A 24,903-nucleotide genomic window follows, 5' to 3' on the forward strand; every position below is an offset into this window, starting at 1 on the left:
ATCTCGTGGCCTCAAGGATTTTATAAGGATTTTATACACTCTTATGCACACGCACACACACACTCACACACACAAAAACACAAAAACACACACAAAAACACACACACACACACACACACACACACACACACAAACAAACACACACACACACACACACACACACACAAACACACACACAAACAAACACACAAACACACGCACAGGTCAAATAGACCTATATTCAGTCTGTCCAATGGTTGATACAACACAGTATCCCACCGGTCACAATTGTGACCGATCATAAAACACACTTTTTCACATACTTTTCCATGAAAATTTAAAAAAATTATGATTGATTGTTTCAAAGGGATACTAATGACACATGATTTGGATATTTTTGTGTCTGAGAAAAATTTGGGATTAAATGGGTTAAATAGCCCGTACTCTTTCCTGATAGGACGCCAGGACTGTCACTCACTTAACTAATCCTGCCACATTAGTTTTAGTGTTAGTTTAAGTCTTTTTTTTTTGTAATTTGGGTTATTTGTCAGGGACAATTTCAAAAAGGTCAGCAAAAGTATTGTGTAATAATAACTCAACAAAAACATCATACAATTTTAGAAAAAAATTCACACCCCATTGCAATTCCTTTACCTCTTACAAAATCCACACGCCGTACCAAAAATCTACACATCTTCTAACGTTATACAGAATTCACACCCTATACAATACCACAGCTGTACAATTTTCACACCCTATACTAAATTTACCCTATACAGTCAATATAGCCTACTCATCTGGATTGAAGCAGCAAACATTCAGTGTAAAAGTAAAAAAATGACATGACATTATTTAATACAGCTTACACTGTTTTGACCGACAACCACAACCAAAAAGTGCATTTTACCTCAAACTTGCGACTAGTTAACTTTCTAAAGAAGGCGCAATCGCTTCTCGGGTCGACATTAACACACTGACAAAATTATATTCCGAATTTTCAATATTTTGATACCACTTTTTAATGTGTCCGTGGAGGGGAGGGGCTGTGTGTGTGTGTGTGTGTGTGTTTGTGTGTGCTCGCGCGCATGTGAGAGACGCATGGCGAAAGGAAATGCAGCTGAACGAATACGCTGCGTGTTTTAAATAGCGTTAAAAAATTAAAGACCTTGACAAAGACGAAAACTAAGGACATTTACTCTATAATTTTATTTTATTTTATTTTTGCCAAACACACATTACAGTTTTAGGTAGTTATCGTTTTTTTGTAATGCCTCGTTTTTATTTTTATTTCAGTTAACAACAATGTTTTTTTCCCACCTAGTTTTCGTTTTTTCGTTCGTTTTCGTTAACGATTATAACCTTGCACTGGAGACGGTAGGGAGAATTTGTTGTTAATCTCTTGCTAATCGTTCTTAGTGGTATGAGGTGCGCGTTCTCGAAGCGCTGGTCTGTATTAAACAGTTGCTTAGAGCAAAGACAAATGGCAACAAAATACAAACAATTATATTACAAAAGAAATCAGCAAAGAAAATACCACAACTTATACAAAATTAAGTATCAAACAAACAAATATAATGAAAAAAAAAAAAAAAAAAAAAACTAAAGAAACCCACAAAGAAAGATGGTTAGAATTAAAGAAAAAGTAATAGACAGTTCAGACTCTAGAACCGATCCTAAAAGTCAAAAAGACCATTACAAATCAAAAACATCATAACGAACAAGAAACAAAAAACATTTCAATACAATTAACTGAAAACCCAAAATATTTTGGAAACAGGACAACAATGCAGCCGTAAATGAACGCAAAGCACCCTGACTGGAATGCAGGTATTGGCCTTCACGAACCTATAAACAAAATGAGACTGTTACTCTGCTAGATTAATTCTCTCTTAACCTAATGTATGTACACATAAAAATAATACATACCGTTCGTTGAGAAAATTTGTCAATACTTATCAAGAGACAGTGTGAAACCGTTGCTTTCTCTGGCGAGGAACAGAGCCGAGAAACAACAGCAACCCAATTACTGCATCAGGTTCTCACAACTGAGAAAGGAAATAGATTATGCAACGTTCTTTAACCCTCTGGGGTCTAAGGTGTTTTTGGGGCCCTTGGGATGCTCTGACATTTGTGCTTTTTTCAGTTATTTATAAACATGTTGTAAATTCACTCTATATAGCACAAACAGGGCTACCATAATATGTGAGCAACACTCACATAGATGTTTGTATTTTTAAGAGAATAATGTTTATGCGTGGTTATTGAAAAAAAAATAAAAATGAAAGTTGCTGAAATAAGACCACAAAAAACATACTAAATATGTGTCAATAAGACTTTTGACTAATGGATGTTGTCGCTTCGAGTTCTGGCTTCAAAATGATGTGAAAATAGTCTTGCTTTATCGTTCACAATAAAACAATACATTGATTTAAATTGTGTAAGACAGGTTTTGCTTGGAAAGCCAATATGCGAGCGGGGCGTAAAGGGGGAGTAGTTTACACCTGAGAATACAATGTCCCACCCATTATGCGTAATGACTCTGCATAATGAGCCATTCATTCAGGTGTGACACTGACTGAGCCAAGAATGAATGCAAGGACAAAAGATATATTTAGAAGAAGACTTATATTGACCATTTAAGATTTTGCTTACATCTATCTTGTAAATATGTTTTGCTATTTTATTAAAAAGGTTACAATTACAACAATAATTACAATTTCAACAATATTTCAAGTGTACTCTTTCTTTGTAAAAAAAATGATTATAGACCTACATTTTATCATATGTATTCATTAGTTTGAATATAGCCAACATTGGAACAGCTAACATCTTAGTTGATGACTTTATTTTTGACAAAAATAGTATTTTATATATATATATATATATAACATATGAGCAGAAATTGCATAAAAAGACATAACATAAAAAACATAAAAAGCTTATTTGATGTGGCAGTATATTCTACAGTAAAAACTGTACCCAAATCTAGTCAACAAAATGTTGTCTTTCATATTTCGCCTGACTGTAACGTTGTTTTTATGAAATATTAGGGCATATAAATGTTAATTTGCAGTTCAATACGTTGCTTATACAAATAGCCTACATTTTATTTCAACATATTTCAGTCGATTTTTACTCATCTTAGTATAGCAATTCAGTTTGCTAAAACATCATCATTCATTCACACACAGAAAGCGATTTAAATTTAAACGGTCTTTTTGCGAGCTGTGGTAAACAGCGCGCATCTCTGCCGTTCATTCATTCACAAAACAGAAACGCGATTCACTTGAAAAGGAAAAAAAAACTTACTACAGTATTCCTCAGCTCAGTCGGATCCTTGCTCCTCGAAATACCCGCACTTCTGAGGTACATTTTCCATTATTATTATTCCTCACAGCTCTGCGAGACTGTGTAAACAAGTAATGATCTGAATAAACTTGTGTTTTCTCGAGCTGATATGGGGGCGTTCACAGGTTTGCGTGGATTGCCTCAGTCATTTGCGTTTGAATAGCGCGCGCTCTCCGGGGCGTGGTCACATTACATTTGAATGAGCTCTAATTAGCTCGCCTGGAATCGCTCTCTTTTAATACAGATTTCACAAGATGAGAATATTTGTTTTTTATATAAATTACTTCATTTAAAAGAAGAGAATTCAAGCTTCATGCCTGTGTGTCTGTATGCCTGTTTGACTGAGTATTTGCTGAGTTACAGTTCATCTTCGGACACGTTTCAGAATGGACTTCACTGACAGAGAGAAGGCAGAACTCGCATCACGTTTATTTTTCTTTATTTGGCAAAAAGCACAACACTTTGTTTTTATTGTGAGTATACACAAAAATAATACACATTTAACAGAATTGATTGATGTATGAAACTTGTTTGTAATATCAAAGTCAACAGAGCAAAATTAATCTCTTTTGAACTGATAAAAAAAAAAAACGAGCTGGTATCGCCGGCGATACCGCCGACCCCAGGGGGTTAATTACTCATTAGTAGCAACATTTCTTTATTTTGGTTTTCTGTTTGACTAAGTGAGTTGAGCTTCATACTCAAACCCGACCTTAAAGTGACTGTTTATTTGTTGTACATCTTTTTGTGTGTGTTGGCAGGAGACCTGAGCTAGCCTAGAAATCGTATCGGTTACCTAACGTAACCTCTGTTCTCTCTAGATGAGGGAACGAGTATTGCGTAAGTTGCTTACGCTACGGGTAAAGTCATCTTTTCTCGAGATATGAAGCCAAAAAATTATCCTTAATTTTTATAATCTTGTCAACGCAGTGCAGCAGCAGTCAGACCTAGAGCAGGCTATCTAGCGTGCTCATTGGCTGCCCTGCGGCAACTGCAGCAGCCTACCACTGAGCCTGGCGTGACGTCGCGCCCTCGCGCGTCACGGCCCGTCAGAAGGGGCATGGTTAAGCGCATAAAAGGAAGGCTCGGAGGCTGGTTCACTGGTTTTCGTCAATGAAGCGAATGAGCTCGTGGCGCGAGCACGGCGGGTTACGCAATACTCGTTCCCTCATCTAGAGAGAACAGAGGTTACGTTAGGTAACCGATACGTTCTCTTACGAGAGGTTCTCTCGTATTGCGTAAGTTGCTTACGCTACGGGAACACCCTTGTCAACGCCGTGCGTGCCCAGCATCCACTGAATGAGTCCCAGGGAAGTCCGGGGAACACGAGAAGTGAGAGCCGGGCAGCCAACAGAATGGCTAGCGCATGTACATAAGCACACAGTAGGGAGTGCAGAGCGGCGCAGCCGGTCTGAACTAAACTGACACAACCCCTTTATAGTGCAGCTCAACCAGGAGAGCTAAATCGAACAGCAGTATCCTGCGCACAAGCGACTTAGACTGATAAAAGTTTAGCCTGCAGGGCGGGAACTTCCAGGTTGTAAAACCTACCAAATGTGGAGGGGGAGGCCCAGCCCGCCGCCGTACAAATGTCATGAATGGAAATCCCGCTGGACCAAGCCCACGACGAGGCCATGCCTCTAGTGGAGTGAGCTCTGATGCCTAATGGGCACTGCAGGTCTTTAGATGCGTAAGCAGCCGCAATAGCGTCCACTATCCATCTGGACAGGCTGTGTTTCGAGGCGGCGAGACCCTTGGTGCGCCCACCAAACGAAACGAAAAGCTGCTCCGAGCGCCTGACAGCGGAGGAGCGCGTGATGTAATTTCTCAGTGCTCTGACAGGGCAGAGGAGGTTATTATCGACCTCGCTGCCGGATGCCGGCAAAGCTGAGAGAGAAATGACTTGCGCTCTGAAGGGAGTGCCCATCACTTTGGGGACATAACCATGCCTCGGTTTGAGAATGACTTTAGAGTCATTAGGTCCGAACTCAAGGCACGCGGCGTTAAATGATAACGCGTGTAGGTCACCCACACGTTTGACTGAAGACAGGGCTATCAGAAAAACGGTCTTGAGCGTGAGATATTTGAAATCCACGGTTTCTATCGGTTCAAAGGGATGCGCTTTCAGGGCCTCTAGGACCAGGGAAAGATCCCAAATAGGAACCGACGGGGGCCGCGGGGGATTCATCCTCCTGGCTCCTCTAAGGAAGCGGATGATGAACTCGTTCCTTCCTAATGCGCGGCTGCGCGCCGAGTCGGCGATCGCTGAAATGGCTGCAACATACACTTTGAGCGTGGAGGGGGACCTGCCCATGTCCAACAGCTCTTGAAGGAAGCAAAGTACCTGCGAGACCCCACATGTATGTGGATCCAAATCTTTGGCGGAGCACCACTTATCGAACACAGACCATTTAGAAGCGTAGAGCCGTCTCGTAGAGGGAGCTCTAGACTGTGTGATCGTGTTCACAACCCCTTTTGGCAGGTCAACGGGTATTCGTTGATTATCCATGCATGCAGAGACCAGCGCTCTGGATGAGGATGCCAGATCGAGCCGCGGGCTTGAGAGAGAAGGTCTCTCCTCACCGGGATCGGCCATGGGGCTGTATCTGCCAGCCGCATTAATTCCGGGAACCACGTTTGATTCTCCCAGTGCGGGGCAATGAGGAGCACCGAGTGGCGCGCTTCCCTGATTCTCCCGATGACCTGTGGCAACAGAGAGACCGGGGGGAAAGCGTACAGCGGGCCGCTGGGCCAGATTTGGGCCAGCGCATCCTTGCTCTTTGAAAATAACCTTTGGCAGTGAGCGTTGTCTTTTGACGCAAAAAGGTCGACTTTCGCTTTGCCGAAAAGGCGCCACAACAGCTGGACTGTCTGAGGATGCAAAGACCATTCCCCCGAGGGAACATTGTCTCTGGACAGTTTGTCCGGACCATCGTTCAGGTGACCGGGCACATGCGCGGCTCTCAGCGAGCGCAGTGAGTGCTGAGCCCAAACGAGGAGGCGTTCTGCCAGGGCGCAGAGCATTTTGGATCTGACGCCGCCCTGACAGTTCACATAGGACACCACTGACGTATTGTCCGTGCGGACTAGTACATGGTGATCCCACAGGTGTGGGAGGAAGTGCTTCAGTGCATTCTCGACCGCCAGCATCTCTAGACAGTTTATAGGAAGGGGAATCTCCTGGTCTGACCACAGGCCATAGACCGGTATGCCCTCGAAAAGCGCCCCCCAACCTAGGTTGGAGGCATCTGTCGAGACAACTTTTCGGTACGAGACAACTCCCATCGTCACCCCCGTGTGGTACCATTCGGCCGCCAGCCAGGGTTGCAGGGCTGAGACGCAGCGCTGATTCACACTGACTTGCAGGCCGCCGGCAGTCCAGGCTCGGTGAGGCACTCGCGCTTTCAGCCAGCGTTGTAGCGGGCGCATGCGCAGTAGGCCCAGCTAGAGCACAGCTGCAGCTGAGGCCATATGGCCCAACATTTTCTGAAATGTTCTCAGCGGAACCCGGCTGCCTGTGTGGAAAGACGCAGCGAGATGTCGAATGTGGCGCGCGCTGCGCTGACAATCTGGCCGTCATAGCCACCGAGTCCAGTTCTATTCCCAGAAAGGAAATTGACTGACTGGGCAGTAATGAGCTCTTGGTCCAGTTGACCGCGAGACCCAAGCTTTCCAGATGGCTGAGAAGCGCTGTTCTGTGAGACATGAGCTCTGTCTCTGACTGCGCTAGTATCAGCCAATCGTCCAGATAGTTCAATATCCGCATCCCCTGCCTTCTCAGGGGAGCGGGAGCCGCGTCCATGCACTTTGTGAATGTGAATGGCAGGACGGTGTATTGATATACCTGACCGTCGAAGGCGAATCTCAAGAATGGCCTGTGACGGGGTATAATCTGGATCTGAAAATACGCGTCTTTCAGATCGAGAGAGATAAACCAGTCCCTCGGGCGAATTTGCGCGAGGATTTGTCTGGTTGTGATCATTTTGAACGGCCGTCTCATGAGAGCTTTGTTCAAATATCTCAGATCTAAAATAGGTCTTAGAGCTCCGTCCTTCTTGGGTACGAGGAAATAACGGCTGTAAAAGCCCGTCTCGCTCAGAGAAGGATGCACCTTTTCTATAGCCCCTTTGCACAGCAGCTTTGCTATTTCTGCCTGAAGCAGATGAGCTACTTCTGTATTCACCCTCGTCTCGGTCTGTGCTCGAAAGCGCGGGGGACGGCGAGCGAATTGTAGCGAATAGCCCTGCTTTATAGTATTCAGCACCCATTCTGACACGCCCGGAATCGCTTCCCATGCTTTCGCACGCATAGCTAGGGGTCGAATGGTCTCTGGGTTCAGATCGCCGCACTGCGCGGGATGGGGAACCTGTATCAGAGAAGATGGGGCGGCGCGCGCGCTGCCGGTGCTCGAATACGGAGGCTCGCTGACAGCGGTGGCTGGCTGGACAGCACACAACGGCTCGGTCTCTATGGACGGAGAACATTTTGTGGCTAGAAACCCGTGGCGCGAGAGCGGCGAGGGGGTTAACGTGTTCATTGGTAAGTGCGCGTGCTCGTGAGCGGGCGCAGGGCTCACATACGCAACACGGCCAGTGTTTGGGAGCTTTAACAGATCTGAACCCCGGGACAACAGTGTAACAGACCGTGCTTGTGTGTAGGGGTGAACACAGGGATGTGGGCACATTTTCTACACATAACACCGTCGGCGTGAGCCGGATAAACAGATATTACACTCTGAGAGGCAGTGTAGAGAAAAACTCTGGTAACCGAGGCACTCCTTAATTAAAATGTCTTTATTGTAAGAATGACATGTCCTAAATGGACAACTTTAAAATGCCCACGCGTAGCGGCATGGGGCCTTCTTCAGGGCATAGTGAAGCAGATAAAAAACTGATCTTATAATGACAAAGACACACAGGTAGAAGCAAATTATTATTGTGACCAACAGCTTCAGTGTTGAGAACCATGTGAGAGGTATGCATGAATGTATATACATGTTATCTGTTACCTGTGTTTCTGTTTATTATTGTGACTAATAGCTTTAGTGCTGAGAACCATGTGAGAGGCGTGTCCTAGCAATCACCTGCAGATCTTCAATACTGATTGTCAGCACCTGTGTGTTTGCTTCTACCTGTGTGTCTTTGTCATTATAAGATCAGTTTTTTATCTGCTTCACTATGCCCTGAAGAAGGCCCCATGCCGCTACGCGTGGGCATTTTAAAGTTGTCCATTTAGGACATGTCATTCTTACAATAAAGACATTTTAATTAAGGAGTGCCTCGGTTACCAGAGTTTTTCTCTACACTGCCTCTCAAGATGTTCCACCTTGGACCGAAGAGCACCCAAATCAAACTTAAAAGGAATTGAGCACGCCATTCATCTTGAATCTGAACAGATATTACACTCTTTTTGAGATTTCTCTGGGTCGCCGTGAAAACGGCGTTTGTGTGCAGGCGAGCGAGTTGTGTAACTGACTCGTTGGCTGCGGTGTACACTGCTGCAGTAGCCTTTCCAAAGGGGACTGACAGAGGTGGGCTCTTTGATGGCGGTCCGGCCGCAGCGGGACTCAGCCATCTTTTCCTCCCTGCGTTTGCTAGGAGGACTTCGCGGGCTCGGGCTTCAGCGCTATCTTGGGCCGGGGTCCCCGAGGGGGAGGCGGTCTGTGACGGCTGGTCGAGCGCGATCTAGGGCGGCCGCCCTGGCGTCGCTGTGAAGACGGAGGCTGAGCAGAGCGCTGTGACGAGCTGCGTGCAGGAGGCTGATTCTGAGAGCGGCCTGCAGCTGAGCTCGAGCGGCGGGGCAGGAAGAGATTCATAGCCTGCGACGCCTTCTGTACCTCCGAAAAGCGATCCACAATCCTGCTTACCGCTGGGCCGAAGAGGGGGAGAGCGGGGCGTTGAGGAACACGGAGCGCTCAGATTCGCTCATATCCGCGAGCGTCAGCCAAAGATGTCTTTCGGTGACGGTGAGCGAAGCCATGGATCTCCCGATGGCTTGTGCTGCGGATTTTGTAGCGTGGAGCGAGAGATCCGTAGCGCTGCGCAGATCCGTCAGGACGCCGTGGTCCGGGCCTTTCTCATCCAACTCGCGGAGGAGATCGGCTTGAAGGATCTGGAGCACAGCCATGGAATGCAGGGCGTAAGCAGCCTGGCCGGTGGCGGCGAAAGCGCGGCCGACGAGAGCAGATGTGGTCCTGCAGGCTTTGGACGGCAGGGCAGACTTTGAGCGCCATCTGGCAGATGGCGGGCAAAGGTGCGTTGCGACAGCCTCTTCAACCGGGGGAATTTGAGTATATCCCTTCTCAACAGCCCCGTCCACTTGAGAGAGAGTCGAGGAGACCGGAGAGCGGAGTCTAGCGGAGAAGGGGGCGCTCCAAGACTTCGAGAGCTCGGTGTGAAGCTCAGGCAGGAAGGGTGCTGACCTAGAGGCAGGCGCTTGGCGGCGGCTAGGCAGAAAACACCCGTCGAGTCTGTTGGGCGCGGGCGCCTTCGGTGGGGAGCACTCGAGGCCCAGTTGGTCGACCGCTTTAGTGAGGAGGCGGAGAAGCTCCGCGTCGACATTAGCGCGGGACCTGCTAGACTCCTGAGTCGAAGAGGGGGCGGAGCGGTGAGACCCAGACCACTCTTCGCTGTCCGAAGCGAGGAGAGAGCAGCTGTCGCCGATAGCAGCGTCGTCCGCTTCATCCCCTGAGGCGACGGCAGAAGGAGAGAGCGAGGCTCGCGGGAAGGGATCCGGCGAGCACTCAGCTGCTGCATCGGGCTCCGGTGGCCTCTGAGAGCGGCGCTTCTTCTTGCGCGGCCCGGTGGAGGCAGGCGGAGAGACAGCGGGAGCGTCGAACGAGGCGAGTCGAGCCCGCAGGGTCGACATCGGCAGTTCTTCGCAGAATTCGCAGCCCCCGGAAGAGAGCGCGAGGGCTGCGTGGTCTCGGCCCAGGCAGAGAGCGCAAATCACATGGCGGTCCCTGTCGCTGAGCGGGGCTCTGCACGAGCCGCAGGAAATGCGAGGCATTTTGCAACAAACGCCTCGCGCTCTTTTAGAGAAGTGTGTCGCGGCGGTGAGCACACAGTTAAAGCAAGTAGCAAAAAGGATACTATCGCCGGATAGCGGAGCAGGCACGGAAGGCTGAAGGCGGCGAAGGCGGCCGGCTTCCTCAGACTCTATCCTAGGCTTGCTGGTCGCTTGATTCGACGGCGGCTTCTCTCAGAGTCCAGCGATGCGGAGAGCTTCGCTGAAGAGACGAAAATCAGTGAACCAGCCTCTGAGCCTTCCTTTTATGCGCTTAACCACGCCCCTTCTGACGGGCCGTGACGCGCGAGGGTGTGACGTCACGCCAGGCTCAGTGGTAGGCTGCTGCAGTTGCCGCAGGGCAGCCAATGAGCACGCTAGATAGCCTGCTCTAGGTCTGACTGCTGCTGCACTGCGTTGACAAGATTATAAAAATTAAAGATAATTTTTTGGCTTCATATCTCGAGAAAAGATGACTTTACCCGTAGCGTAAGCAACTTACGCAATACGAAAGAACCTCTCGTAAGAGAACTAGACGCACCCTAGCGGCAAAACAAATAATAGGTTCTCCGTTGACTTTCGGAGCTGTAAAAACCTAAATTGGGTCAGGCCAATCACATCGTGTATAGAGTAGGCGGGGCGGGCTTAACATATTGACGACAGAGTTGCGACGGTTCCCTGCTACTTGAAAACAAAGAAGCGCTGCTGCTGCTGGCGAACAGTCTTTCAAATCGGCTTTGACTGCGACTCTGGAGGACTTGGAGTTAAGTTTTTCTTAGAGAAAATAGCAAAGAACGGCACTTAAGTCATTCTTAAAAAAGGAAGATGTGTTCGTAGTTTTGCCGGCCAGATTCAAAAGTTGAATCTATCAACTAATGTTAGCTGCGCTGTTGGGAAAACGCTCTGGTTGGTTGAAGCGCTGTCCTATTGCGTGCCGAGGGAATTTGAAAGACAGCCGTTTATCCCGCCCCTCGGATTGAGCCGTGCCTATGGTGAGTTGCCAGACCTAACATCTTGATGTAGGTCTGGCTTGCCAGGCTAGACCTGAGCACTAGGGATGGAGGACTGGCTTATTTGGGTGGTGGTATCTTCCTCAGGGTGTGTGTGGGTGTGGGTGTGGTGAAGTGCAGTGATCCTTCATCTGCGGGTGCCGTGGCCTGACTTTCTGCCTCTTGGTAAGCCCTCGTGGCTGGCCCTGACGTTGTCTTAAACCCTTAGTGGCCTGTTGAATTGGAACAAAGTGTTCCATAACCATTTTACTATTGTTCTCTTTTAAGAATTGTCAAAGTTTATTTTTGTATGATGACCCATGTCTCTGGCTCTTACCGGTGATACGAACCTGTGTATGCCTTTTGTAGGGACTAATTTTAATACTTTGGGTAAAATTCCCAGGGTGGCGTAGTCGGAGTGTGAATGGTACAATCTTGTTCATTTATTATAATTCATTAACACTAGAACTACCGGAATTCCATAATTACTAGAACGACCATAGCGGTCATTCTGACCGTTCATACTTTGACTATCATATGGCCGTACTGAACGTCATTTTCGTCATGTCATATCTATTGTACATGTTAACCTTCTCTTTTCCAATGAAGCTTTTAATTTCTGTCGTCATAGCCCTTAAAACAAGCACAAAAGAAAGATTGCCCCGACAGGTGGATGTGAGGAACGTTTTGCGTCAAAATAATATTTTTTTCATCGCACGCACCACGTGAATAGACATGCACAAAAGTTAGGAAACGTCAAAGCTTCATACCGTTTAGTACAGCCCTGTTTGTAAATAAGTTCAATAATCAATACAAAATCTAAAAATAAATGGATCTACAATGTTATGATAGGTAATAATAAACAGGACACAAAATTTTAATTCAAATGAATGTGAAAATGTATTTTCCAGCCTAATTGATAAATATTTTTTTATTTTCTTTGTACAATAAAAAAAAAAATCTTATGATACAATAACTTACAACATAATACAATAACAAAAACACTGATACATTTGAATACATTGTAAAAAGTTTCACGGACACGTATGCAGCACAATACAGTAGCTACACACACAAACAGGCTAAGAAAAAACATGAACATTACCTAAACAAGAAAACGAACTGCTTTAGAACGATTAGTTTCAGTGAACAAAAAATATTAACGAACAAAATCAGGTTAACTGCTAGTTAACCTGATGTTGTTCGTTAATATTTTTTGTTCACTGAATAACTGCCCATTTGAACGGCGCAAACACCCCGCATCTTTGACGCTTACGCACATTCCACACAGGTAAACACCGCCTTTCGTGTGTAGCTCCCACACACCACTTTGTGACGTTTGGCACATATCTCCTTGGTTTTATTTTGTTTGCAGTTCCTCCAGTTGTATGGCTTTTGATTCCATGTGGTCGGAGCAAAGTTCGCTCGCCAGTCGTGTGATGAAGTCCCTCCGTGAAACTTGCAATGTAGCGGACTTATGATATCTATAATGCGTGCGGTCAAAATGACCGTCATGGTCATTCTAGGTAGAAATAGTCAGAACTGTTTAGTGTTTTGTGATTTTAATAAAATAATAGTGTCAGAATAAAATATACACATATTTAGGAAAAGTCAGAGTCCTACAGCCACATTTATTTTATTTTAACAAAGTTATTACACTGTAAAATTTAAAAACGGTCAAAATGACCGCCTTGGGAGTTCTAGTGTTAAGAAACCCCCTTTTTGCCCTCGTTCCCCTGCCACACTCTCAAGGGTTGGCTTTCTAAATATATGTTGGCTTTCTAAATTATGTTTTCTAAATATATATGTCTATTCCGAATGACTTATGAGCAGCAACCTTTTCATTTTGGGTATGTCATGTATGCATCACTTGCCAAAATTGGGGCTGACTGGTAAGGGGTAAACAACAGTTTGATGGCACAAGTGTGTAAATAAATAAGAAACAACAACAGAGTGTCTTTAAAAACCCTCTTTCGTGAATCCGCCACTGATTCAAATCTCAAGTTCACAGTTTAACAGTTGAGCCCAAGCCTCCGTGCCTAAATCTGAAACGTCACTTTACAACTAGCAACAAAGGCCCTGTTTACAGCTGGTAATAAGATGTGTTTTATTCAATCCACAATCCTAAATACAGGTGTAAACGGGGTCTAAAAGGTTTTGTAATTTAGCATATATTTGTTGTTTTATCTAAAATGTGATTTTTGTTAAAGTAAAATGGACTAAAATGACATACAAATATGTACGGTTTTGCCTTTTTTTTTTTCTTTTTTTTTTTCTTGTTTCTTGGTTATGGGTTTGTTGGTTTGTGGTTGTGTAGGTCCAAAATATTCACTGAGAACATTAAAATGAAATCCCTGCCGATTTTAATTATAATCTCAGAGCTGTTGGCCTCGTGTAAAGACCCTGGGCAGAGATTTAACCCACACACACGTCAACATCCTCACAGAGGACTTTCAGAGGTTTAGACATAGACAGGCGGACAGGTTTATAGATTATATTTTTAATAATTAGGAAGAGTAGGAGAGGAAGTGAAATATGTGCTTATTAGCACAATTAAAAACAGCATGACGCACAATCATGGGCTCAGAACAGCATTAACCCCGCAGGAAAACACTGCTGATGGGCGGACGCCACAAATACACGCTGAACATGGAGGAGTTGGACAATCTGTGCTGAAGTTTTCTTTTCTGGGTGTGGGTTTTGGACTGTAAGGTTCTGATTAGTTAATGGAAAAGGAAACCCTTCTGGGTGACGGTCAGAGCACAAATAATGAAGAGACAGGTGATCAGATTAACACTGTGTATTGTAGGTAGAGGGATGGACCACAGATGTATATTCAATGATGTATAGATATAGTCTGAAAAATAATAAATACAATAAAAATAGTGAATAAACAACATATAAGAACAATAATAATCATTCACTGTTACATAATGAAATTGTATTCCTAATTCACATCAGTTTATTTTTCTCAAATAAACATCCAGTTAAATAAACATAAATGAGGTATTTCACAGAAAATAGACACCATAAGCATTATTTGTAATTAATAACATACAATGCCCATATATGGATATCCTTGTGGCGCATATGAACAGCATTCAAACAAACATAATGTTAATCCCTTGTTTGAAATTAACATCTTAACAGATCAACATTGCATCATCAAGACATTATAAAGAACTCATAACACTGATCTGCATCTTCATAAAGAATGAACAATCACACGTTATATGATTTTACCTATCTGACTAACACAGAATGATCACTACAAGACATGTCCGGGCATGCATGTGACTCATTCCAGAATTGCGGGTACATTTCAAGTAGAGAAAGAAAACAAATAATAGGATTTCTTTTTTTCCATTAAACTTTTTTATTTTCATAGAATGCATTTTCATTTTCAATATTTGCTGATCCTAAACTTGTAAGATTTAAAATATTAATACTGAACATCAATGTACTAACAGAAAAATCTGTCAACTCTGTTATAGAAAAAGTGGGTCAAATATATACAGTTAACAAATGTAACACAATTTAAAAACCTTTCATCCCGAAGATAATTTTTGTCTTTTCATCCATTAATGCAACTTTAAGCATAATAAGATAGAGACTTTTTGTTTTGGAGTAAAAATATCAACACATTTAACTGAAAAGTTACCAAGATTGTGTGCATTTTCTCTAAGCATGCCTTTAAAAATGAATGAAATCCTTTAAAACTTCATGCAGTAATTATGCTAATAATTATGTGGGGTGCTTATAAGCATAACTACTTAGTTATGCTAATAAGATTCTGATCAATTTGTTAACAATGAAACACATATGATGATATTTTTTTAAGTAAAAACTTAAACAGACATTGATCATAACAGAGTAGACATTAATAACAGAGTTGATCACCCATAGTTAAAAGATCAAAAACAACAACATTTTCTGCCAGTGTAATAAAGTCCACTGAGTCGAGTTGCAATGAGAACAGTGCAGCTTTATTCAAATAAATATGAACAAAATAAACAAACTTGACATGGACATGACACTCCCCAACAGCAGTTCGAGGGAGCAAAGCTAGACTAAATATAATGGGTGACATGGAGGCTATTTATGCACAAAAGGCTTGTTCGACTTGAACCGGCGCTGCACAGAGCGATCGGTTTATGACATCAAAGTATCGCGAGACGATTGAAAAGCATAAGGAGCCATCTGCTCTCTAATCTCTCTCGCGGTATTTTGATGTCATTCACAGATCGGTCTGTTCAAGTCGAACAAGCCTAAAGACTAATGACTAACAAGAAACACCTGTGAACAATCAGACAATGAACCAATGAGAAAACAACTGAACAAACAAGAACCAATGAGAATATAACACATGAACCAAAGGAAGCACATGATAAGATCTCATGACGGGATAACGGGAATCACAAGACAAACAGGAACCATGACTATGACTAAACTTCAAAATAAAAGAAATGAAACATGAAACAAAAACCATACCAAATGTGACAGCCAGACTCTGAAACTTTTGAAACCATTTTAAATGTAAAAACAACAATTGAATCCTATAAAATACATGTGATTTACAGATCTTTAATGAACTTGAAAATTAACTGTGTCTAATGCATTACTGATATGGAAAGTAAAATGCCATAGCTGTCCCCTCACACCCTGGGCATGCAAATCATTTATTGGCAATTTCTGCCCATATGTCTTTGTTTATTTCTACATGGCGTCCCATCACCGCGATTGGTTCTGGGATGATTCTGAGGACATCTTCAAAGTATCCTCACGGTTTGGCCAGTAGAAGCGATTTCTCCCAACTTTGCGCATGCATTTGACTTTTGCATGTGTCTCATTGTACCTCAGCGATGGTCCAAGGATAAATTTCATCATCATATTTGATGACACACCACTGTCCAATGAAATTTTTGATTTCCCAGTTGATTTCATGTGTTTTCTGTGAATGCTGATCTTCGGTGGTGTCAGAAAGTATTGATTGAACTTCAAACCTTTGTGTGTTGTGACATGCACACTCAAGAATCTGCTTAGTAGAGCAGAGACAGCTGACATCTCTGTAGATGATCTTTCCTGGTGTGAGAGTGATCATCTGATGGAGGCTCATTGTTGAAGGAACCACCGAGAGTCGTTTTGGCATCTTCTGTACAGCTTTCCCCACAGCTTCCTCATCAATGTAGAACAGCTGTATAGAGGTCTGGACATTCAGTAGACAATCATACAATTTCTTGGCATTTTGAATGTCTTTTCCTTCACTGACCAGTCTGTCCGCTGTTCTTTTTAAAACTCCACCCACTCCATCTGGTGCACCTTTTCTGTGGCTTGCTTCAAATAAGCTCCATGTGCCTTTCTTGAAGCCCTTCTTGAACAACTCTGTGCTAAACATATAGAAGTTGCCCTTCTGATGGTATTGGGTGCACGGTCCATCACTTAAAAAAAATTAACTAAACTTACTGATGGATGGTGGGTTTTCCCATGATCAAGCACAGGAGACAAGTGTGTCCAAATAGCGGGTGGACTTTTCTCTTTTGATGTTGAGATGGTAGTAAAGCAAAAATGTTTGTCCACTCCACCCACATGAACGACTCCTGTATGCAGAGTTGCCTGCTGCTGAGAGGATGCAAAATGAACTGCATGAATTTCTGCTGATAATTTGCATGCATAATTTTCAGAAATATTTATGTGAATCAAACACTCGTCAGAGTTCATGTTTTTCTTGAGCTCCCGGTAGTGGTTGTATTGTGTTTTAATGTTGAAATGGTGCCTTGTGAAAACTCTCAGCTGGTTCTGAAACCTATCAGTCATATCTCCTAGTGAACACTCCATCTCCTTTTTCACAGTCATTCGGACTGGTTGTGATTCTTTCTCACTTTCTTTATTTTTCTTTCTCCTTTCTCCCAGTTCAGTTGTCCACTGAACAAATCTCACTGGAGCCTCAGCATCATACTCACTGTTGAGCTGATAGATATTGCTTCTGCATTTGGCACATTCTTCATACATGCATTCTTTGCTTACAGGATCACAGCATATTGAGTTTGTAATGATTTCCAAGTTAGTCGTCCCAAGAAGTTTGAGTGTATGAAGCTTCTGGACAAGGAAGGATAAGTTTTCATGAACTTTACAGAGACAGGTGTCTCTGTCAGATATGGATGGGTGGACAACCCAGAAAGGACGCATACAACAGAAACATATGACAGCAGACTTGATGGATTCTCTAGAAGGAATTTGCGATGAAGATTTTTTTTATGGTATCATTTAGAAACCTTTTCTGCATTTTTGCTTTTCCTCTTGTAATGGTTTGTTTTTTTCCTGCAGTTAAGCGGCTGACATCGTCTCTCAACAATAATTCCTGTACCTTCTTTTGGAGCTTGCTTTGTGTTAATCTATATTTTCTTCTTTGAAAAATCAGTTCACTTTGGTTACCGAACCGCTTTCTTGAAAAAACAAGTGAGGTCTGTGTTGTCTTAAGTAGTCATTTTTTAGAATCTTTCCTGACAGAATTTGTGATATAATCTGACACACTCTTTCTTTTTTAGTGTCTTGGTACTTTTGTCTGATATTATCTATCAGTGCATTGTGAAACAAGAGAGTTTTTTTACCCTCTGCAGGGACTTTGTTTTCCTATTTGCGTTCCTATTTGCAACCTATTTGCACCAATGCCGGGATTCAGACACACGTCAGTCTCTGAAGGCGTTTCTGGTATTTTCGGAGAGAGGTTGTTCCCTTTCAAGGGAACTCGAGCTGCGTCGAGACGCGGTGGGAACGCCCTGCGTGAATGCGTCGTGAAGCACGTGTATAATCAGTCCAATGGAAAGACGAGACGTCATAGGCGGGTGACGTCATCGACCAGGAAACAATAAAGCACCCCTGAAAACAGACCGCGACAGCTTCTGTGCCTTCAGCAAGCGATCTGTGTATTCTGTCCTTGTCATATTTATTGTTGTCTGTCAAGTTGCAATATATATATATATATTATGGCAAAAGAGAGCAAGCAAGCGTTGTGTTGTTCCCTGCCCACGTTATATCACGGGTGGGGACACACACTTCAGCTTTGTGTTGCTTGTTTGGGAGTGGAGCATGCCAACAGTCAGTTCTCGAGGGGGCTGACTGTGAGCATTGCGAGAAGCTGTCTGTGAGGACGCTCCGCTCCCGCCGGCCGTTCTTCGAGGAGGACGGTTCGGTGCACGCCCCCCGAGGCGCGGGTCCCGCTGCTGCCGAGGCACGGCATCGACGCGCATCTTGGGGATCGCAAAGGGTTCTAACAAACACCTGTTAGATCCAGTGCCTTATCTCGGGGAGAAGCACGCTCTGCGGTTTCTCCTCCCCGGGATGAGGCATCAATGCTGCGATTTTCCAGTTCCGAGGAATTGGTATCGTTAGTGTTTTTGTTTAAAAAATAAATAAATAAAAGAAAAATATCAAAATAAGGCATGTTTGTGAGTTTTCAATAAATAAATAAATAAGTCAGCTCATAACTCTGTTGAATAAAGAGGAGCTTATAAAAGGAGGTTTATCTAGTGCTGTTGCTAAGTTAAATATTACTGGCCAGCCGAACATATATGAGAGTGAAAATATAAGGGAAAAACTCTATATCTCAGCCTCCTTGTCGGGGAGTGCCGTTTTTTCCCTATCTCCACACTGAGGTGTCGAGATCGTGGAATAAACCTGTTTCTATTTATGTGTTTTATCCCTAAACTTCTACTATAGTAATGTAATGGGTATTAAGTATCATGGTATGACAGTGCCTCGGGTTAAAGAGACACTTGCGAGCTATCTCTCTCCCGGGTCGGCATCATCATAACCCCGACGTTACCCACCAGCCATCATAAATAATAGATAAATATTATTAGGCAGCACTGGTAGGTAAAGTATATAAGGACATGGATGAATGTGAGGATGTAACAGCACTGACACTATTCGAGAATTGCGTTGAAGTCAAGTATAAATGTCAAGTATAAATGTATAATTTACAGTAAATTGACCTAGAATCCATAATAAATGTAAAATAATGCAAAATGCATAAATGAGATTGGGTACATTTGACTCTGTTAATCATTGTCAACTCTGTTATTGTTAAAAAATAATTGTTGACATTTTCCACCATTTTGTGCTTTAGCTCAAAATGCTAACCTCAAACCAGATACCACATGGCATGTCTAAAAACATAATTTTATGGGTCTTTACCATATTATGTGAATGAGAGATTCACTGCAATATCACAATAACAGATTTGACAAATAATTAATCTACTATTGATGTATCCTAAACATTTTGTACGATTGAATGAGAGAAGAATAATGACATACCTCACTGCTTTCCAGAGTTTCCCACCAAAGGAAGTGGCATCACTTGGTGCAAGTCACATACTTTTTCTACAAATGCTTTGGAGGTTTTTTTTTGTTTGTTTTTTTAACAGAGGTAACAGAGTTGACCAGAACGTAGGGACAGACACAAAATCTATTTTTTTTATTAATTAAATTACAAATAATACAGAAAATATATATTCTATGCAATTGTTTATATAACTTAATAGAGTAAACACAAAAAAAATATTTGCAAAACAGACTTAATTATTTCATGATAATTCAAGTTGAATGTATGAATCAGGAGGCAGAGACAGTCAATAATAGGTGGTGTGGGAGTCATTTAGTTAATATTTCCCATTAAAAAATAAATCATAAATATACATAAAGCATTATTTTTTGTGATAGTGTAATATAATTTGTGTTATTGAAAAATGATTCAAAAAAGTTTTTTTTTTTTTTTAAATAAAAGGTTTATCTGGGAGACTCTAAATGTACCCCCAATTCTAGAATGATTCATGTATGTCACGAACGCACATAATGCTCTTCAGATCACTGTTAACACAAATATAATCAAAAAAGGCTTACTTTGAGGTCAGTGACTAACATCTTGATGTTACATCTGCAGCAATCACCACGAACATACAGGAATGAACGTCTTTACAGCTGACAGCTCACACAGATACAGCAGATAGCGGCAACTCAACTACGCTGCTCACGACTGGAATATTATTACGACTCTGCTTTCATAATAAAAGTCCCTGGTGAATGAGCCTTTAATACAGCCGCCCCCGAAGATGTGGAGCATCTTTGCTTCCTTGAAAGGCAACTTCACTAAACAGGGTTAGAAGAATTAGGTCCATCCTTTGGTAAGGCCGGCAGGATGACTAGGTCTAGTATAAACTTGGCCCTTTATCTCCATATCAGCTGACCGGATATGATCATCCGGGCTTAGATGGGTCTTGATGATTTGTCCCAAAGGCCATAAGCTCTGAGGTAGTTGGGGGTCTAAAATCAGAACAAATGTTTTCTCCTTCAAGTCGGGAGGAGAGGCTTGCCAGTTTTGCTGAGTTTGGAGGCTAGGAAGATAGTCCCTTATGAACCTGGATCAGAATCGGTCTGCTAGGACCTGGGAATGTCTCCAGTGCCGACGACTCAGCATTTCTGATTCTGGGTAAATGACTTGAGGGAGAGATCCATCAGGCCGCCCCATGAGGAGACTATTTGGTGTCACAGGGTCAGCATCCGCCATGTCTGATGACAATACCCCAAGGGTTTGGAGTTCAGGATGGCCTCGACTTCTAGCAAAATTGTCATTAAGAGTGCCTCGGGAACTGACTGTGAGCCAAAAACCGTGTACAAGGCTATAAGTGGTTAGTTAATGATGAACTAATCATTTACAAAACATTCATAAATGATTAGCAAGTGATATACTAACATTTTATGTATGTTTTGTAAATTCCGTTACAAGTCATTTACAAGTGATTAGTAAATGATTAACTAATCATTTAGGAAACATGACTATGCATTCATAAATGATTAATAAGTGATATGTTCATTATTCTATGTATGTTTTGTAGATTCAGTTATAAGTCATTTACTTTTGATTAGTTAATGATTAACTAATCATTTACAAAACATGACTATGCATTTCATAAATGTTTAATCTTTTTTTTTTTTTTTTTTGCTCACATCAGGTGCACAGTGGTTAAAGACTCCATGTGTTTCAGAGAAGACAGCTGTCTATACCCTCACCAGTCAGAACTTACACTGCAGCACACACTACAGTGTTCAACACCTGTTATAGATGAGTAAACACATGAATAAATCATTTACAACACTTTCTGCATCCCCTAATATAGTGTAAACTATTCATCACTTGTAAATGTGTTACACATCATTCGTAGATATGATTCGTTGATCTAATGCCTTACTGATTCTTGAAGTGGTAATCTACGAATGATGTGTAACACATTCACAAGTGATGAATAGTTTACACTTTAGATTAGGGGATGCAGAAAGTGTTGTAAATGATTTATTCATTCGTTAACACATCATTGTGTTGAACACTGTTCCTTACCTGTTACAAATGATCTGTACGTGTATACAAGGCATTTACAACACATTCTGCACCATCTAATTGCTACATACAAAAAAAAAAAAAAAGAACAATTTATTAAACATTAATGAACCGCATATTCATGTTTTGTAAATTATTAGTTAATCATTAACTAAACAATTGTAAATGACTTACAACTGAATATACAAAACATACATACAATAATGAACATATCACTTATTAATCATTTATGAATTCATAGTCATGTTTCGTAAATAATTAGTTAATCATTTACTAATCACTTGTAACTTGTTGACTTGTAACGGAATTTACAAAACATACATAAAATGTTAGTATATCACTTGCTAATCATGAATGTTTTGTAAATGATTAGTTCATCATTAACTAACCACTTATAAATGACTTACAACTGAACGTTATTATAAAGTGTTACCCAGTTGACTCTTGTGCAGACATCTTAATAATAAAAATAGAATAATGGTTTGAGATTGAACAAAGCACCAAATTAATGGAACTTAAAAGTATACAAGAAAAAACTATGAAAAATTCAGACAAACTAATTCATATTAATGTAACGAATCTAGCTCAAAGGGTTATGATTCATTTACTTCGCATACAGAGTTAATAAAATTATTGAAGCTGAAAAATAGATCAATTGTATATATCAATAACCCATCACAATGAATTATAATTTAATCATTAATATATCAACGGTCCATTCTTCAGATCAATTATCAGAGTAACTTTTAATGGAAATGAATGTAGTTATCAAACAGCTGTTTGTCCAGCAAACGGCCGTAAGATTAACCCATCAACTTCTCAACAAAAATTGTCTCTTTCTTATAATTCGAAGAAAGCTATTTTCTGGCCACGAAAATCACCTTCCTGTTCTTATAAAATTTAGGTTACTGAAATAGTAACAAATTGTAAAGCTTGGTAGCTTTAGATCTTAACGCTTCAGGGACTTTGAAATGTTGAGCAAACAGAAGCAATCAGGGATATATGGTTTTAATAAATGAAACTACGAATACCGAATACTACAATTCACACAGAATATATGTATATACAGAGTACAACCAGTAAAACAATATAGGACAACGAATAACGAATGAGAGTGTGAGAGAGAGAGAGAGAGAGAGAGAGAGAGAGAGAGAGAGAGAGAGAGAGAGAGAGAGAGAGAGAGAGAGAATGAGCGAGAGAGAAAGTGAAACTAAATCTCAGGATGGCATTTTTCAAACAGTTAGGAAGTTTCCAAAACAACTAACTCTGAGAGACACCAAGATTAGAATACCCAAAATAAGAGTAACACAGCCTTAGATTTAAAATGAAGGTTTGATACTTGCATTAAAGGGTTAGTTCACCCAAAAATTAAAATTCTGTCAGTAATTACTCACCCTCATGTTGTTCCAACCGCGTAAGACCTTCGTTCATCTTCGGAACACAAATTAAGATATTTTTGATGAAATCTGAGCCATGTTTCACTCCTCCATAGGCTTCCAGTGTGACCGAAACTTGCTGGCCCAGAAAAGTTATTAAAGAGATCGTTAATATAGTCCAAGTGACTCCAGTGGCTCAATCTTAAGTATATCAAGCGACGAGAATACTTTTTGTGCGCAAAAACAAACAAAAATAACGACTTTATTCCACTATTCATTTCCTTCTCTCTGGATGTCTAGTTGGTTTGCGTAGTGTTTTTGCGCAGCGCGTCTGTGTTACACGTCACCACGTAGGCTCACTATTGGCCGACGCCGGTCATGTGTGTGTTGCGTGATGACGTGCAACACAGACGCGCAGCGCAAACACACTACGAGGCCCAGAGAGAAGGAAATGAAAAGTGGAATAAAGTCGTTATTTTTGTTTGTTTTTGCGCACAAAAAGTATTCTCGTCGCATGATAAACTTAATGTAGTGCCACTGTAGTTACTTGGACTATTTTAACGATGTTTTAATAACTATTCTGGGCCGGTGAGTTTCGGTCACACTGGAAGCCTATGGAGGAGTCAAAATTCTGTCAGATTTCATCAAAAATATCTTAATTTGTGTTCCGAAGATGAACGAAAGACTTACATGGTTGGAACAACATGAGGGTGAGTAATTACTGACAGAATTTTCATTTTTGGGTGAACTAACCCTTTAAAGTCTTTGTGTGACTGCTAAAGCAGCGTGCGTGTGTGTCCTCTTTGGAGCCGGGCGTTCTTCTCGTGCTTCCGGCACAAACGGAGTTCGCGGGAAGTTTAAAGGGTCTACTTAAAGTTAAAGTTGCCGGCTACGTCCACTTCACTGAACGTAGGAAAAGTCAGAGGACGAAAATAAAGACAAAGATTAAAGAAAAGAAAAACGGAGAAACTTCCTAAGGAGTTGTGGAACAGGAAACCTCTCACTGACGAAGTGCGAGGAGGGACTTCAGGTGTGGTCTCTTATGGAAAGGATGGGTTCACGCGAACAACCAATGACCGTCCGAGAATCTGAAGCGGGAAAAGTTATTTTGTCTCTTGAGAGACACCTTCTTGAATGAGTTATGGTGGTATCAAAATTTGGGCCTTATACTCTAGAAAGATGATTCAGATAGTAATAATCATATCATTGCAATCTATTATCGAGATTCAACTCTGCTAGGTCTCAAGATTTAAAATGATATCAAACACGTCATATGAAAGATTATAGGAATACAAACTACATAAGATATGCATATTAGAAGCATTTAAAGTTTTGATTAACACACGATAAAATTGTAGATACCCCAATATGACATGGGCATATAAAATGCAACACAGAAATATATCATATACATTTGGTAATGTCTTTATATGATGAGTTTAAAAAAAACTTTGGGTGTGTGTGTGTATTGGAATGCTCTGTGTGTGTGTGTGTGTGTGTGTGTGTGTGTGTGTGTGTGTGTGTGTGTGTGTGTGTGTGTGTGTGTGTGTGTGTGTGTGGAATGTCTGGGTCACGGAGAACGTCCCTATCTCTCCTGTGGATCTCTCTGAAGCTCACCACAGGGGGAGAAAGAATGTTGGTTTTAGGTCCTGGAGTGGCGTTATTCTCTGGAGAGAATCGCAGAGTCGTAAATGGTGTCAGAAAACAATCTAATCCCAGACCTGGTGGCTCCATGCCAGTAATTTAGGTGCTCGAGAGTCCTGATTCATTAATGCAGATTCATGAGTTCAGAGGCTAAAAGCTTTGGATTTCAG

Source organism: Rutilus rutilus (assembly GCF_951802725.1).
Source record: "Rutilus rutilus genome assembly, chromosome: 3".
In the NCBI taxonomy this organism is placed as follows: domain Eukaryota; kingdom Metazoa; phylum Chordata; class Actinopteri; order Cypriniformes; family Leuciscidae; genus Rutilus; species Rutilus rutilus.